Source organism: Petromyzon marinus, unplaced genomic scaffold (assembly GCF_048934315.1).
Source record: "Petromyzon marinus isolate PM22_M1 ecotype Great Lakes invasive population unplaced genomic scaffold, UKy_Petmar_22M1.pri1.0 PM_G_Scaffold_123, whole genome shotgun sequence".
Lineage (NCBI taxonomy): Eukaryota > Metazoa > Chordata > Hyperoartia > Petromyzontiformes > Petromyzontidae > Petromyzon > Petromyzon marinus.
In genome coordinates this window covers 447,501-450,000 of record NW_027422677.1, presented here as the reverse complement: position 1 = coordinate 450,000, position 2,500 = coordinate 447,501, and positions in this window count along the sequence as shown.

Sequence of the window (2,500 nt, the reverse complement as noted above, 5' to 3'; positions counted from 1 at the left end):
ATTTTTCACGGAGAGACCCCGTGAAACGCTAGAAGTGGGCGGGGATGTCTCTCTTGTGGCTCACGGGGCTGTTAGGGTGGCACAGAAATCCCTCGGAATGGGAAAACGGGTCATTTTCGTGTCGCCACATTGCATACGAACCGCATGAAACTTCCAGAGGCATTTGCAGCAGGAATGCATGTGCACTCAAAAAAGTGAATATTTCTCACGGATAGACCCCGTGATACACTAGAAATTGGCGGGGATGTCTCTCTTGTGGCTCACGGGGCTGTTAGGGTGGCACAGAAATCCCTCGGAATGGGAAAACGGGTCATTTTCGTGTCGCCACATTGCATGCGAACCGCATGCAACTTCCAGAGGCATTTGCAGCAGAAATGCATGTGCAGTCAAAAAAAAATTGATATTTTTCACGGATAGACCCCGTGAAACGCTAGAAATTGGCGGGGATGTGTCTCTTGTGGCTCACGGGGCTGTTCGGGTCGCACAGAAATCCCTGGGAATGGGAAAACGGGTCATTTTCGTGTTGCCACATTGCGTACGAACCGCATGAAACTTCCAGAGGCATTTGCAGCAGGAATGCATGTGCACTCAAAAACTTCTATATGTTTCACGGATAGACCCCGTGAAACGCTAGAAATTGGCGGGGATGTGTCTCTTGTGGCTCACGGGGCTGTTAGGGTGGCACAGAACTCCCTCGGAATGGGAAAAGGGGTCATTTTCGTGTTGCCACATTGCATAGGAACGCCATGAAACTTCCAGAGGCATTTGCAGCAGAAAGGCACGTGCACTCAAAAATTTTAATATTTTTCACGCATAGACCCCGTCAAACGCTAGAAGTTGGCGGGGATGTCTCTCTTGTGGCTCACGGGGCTGTTAGGGTCGCACAGAAATGCCTCGGAATGGGAAAACGGGTCATTTTTGTGTGGCCACATTGCATAGGAACGGCATGAAACTTCCAGAGGCATTTGCAGCAGGAATGCATGTGCACTCAAAAACGTCTATATTTTTCACGGATAGACCCCGTGAAACGCTATAAATTGGCGGGGATGTCTCTCTTGTGGCTCACGGGCGCTGTTAGTTAGGGTCGCACAGAAATCCCTCGGAATGGGAAAAGGGGTCATTTTCGTGTTGCCACATTGCGTACGAACGGCATGAAACTTCCAGAGGCATCTGCAGCAGAAATGCATGTGCACTCAAAAACGTCTATATTTTTCACGGATAGACCCCGTGAAACGCTAGAAATTGGCGGGGATGTGTCTCTTGTGGCTCACGGGGCTGTTAGGGTCGCACAGAAATCCCTCGGAATGGGAAAACGGGTCATTTTCGTGTTGCCACAATTGGCATACGAACGGCATGAAACTTCCAGAGGCATTTGCAGCAGAAATGCATGTGCACTCAAAAACGTGAATATTTTTTCACGGATAGACCCCGTCAAACGCTCGAATTTGGCGGGGATGTTTCTCTTGTGGGTCACGGGGCTGTTCGGCTCGCACAGAACTCCCTTGGTCCACCTGATTCGTGCATACAGGCAGCAACTAAAACTCTGTAAACCTGCTGTGAGGACATCTAAACAGTGGACCAGTGAGGCTGTGGAAGATTTGCGGGCGTGCTTAGACTGTACTGACTGGGATATGTTCACGACTGCTACCAATAGTCTGGATGAACTCACAGAGGCTGTGTACATCAGCTTCTGTGAGGACTGCTGTATCCCAACACGTACCAGGGTGAACTTTAACAACAACAAGCCCTGGTTCTCAGCAAAGCTCAAAAGGTTGAGGTTGGAGAAGGAGGAAGCGTTTAGGAGTGGGGATAGAGACAGATTCAAGGAGTCGAAGAACAGGTTTAGCAAAGCGGTGAGAGAGGCTAAACGACTGTACTCAGAGACACTAAAACACCAGTTCTCTACTAACGACGCTGCTTCTGTCTGCCAAAGGGCTCAGGCACATCACCAACTACAAACCCAGAGCGCCCCACACCACTAACGACTCCCGCCTAGCCAACGACCTGAACGAGTTCTACCGTAGATTTGAAAGACAATTGGACTGTCCTGAACCACCCCTTCCCACCCAAGAGGCCCCATCCCCCACCCATACTACAGAAACGACTCTCTCCTTTCAGGAGGGAGAAGTTAATGGGCTTTTCAAGAGGCAGAATCCACGCAAAGCAGCCGGGCCGGACTCTGTCTCTCCAGCCACCCTCAGGCACTGCGCTGACCAGCTGTCTCCGGTGTTCACCAACATCTTTAACACCTCCCTGGAGACATGCCATGTACCAGCCTGTCTCAAGTCCTCCACCATCATCGCTGTGCCCAAAAAGCTAAGGCCAACAGGACTAAATGATTACAGACCGGTCGCCCTTACATCTGTGGTAATGAAGTCTTTTGAGCGCCTGCTCCTGGCACACCTCAAAGCCATCACAGACCCTCTCCTGGACCCCCTTCAGTTTGCCTACAGAGCCAACAGGTCTGTGGACGACGCAGTTAACATGGCCCTCCACTTCA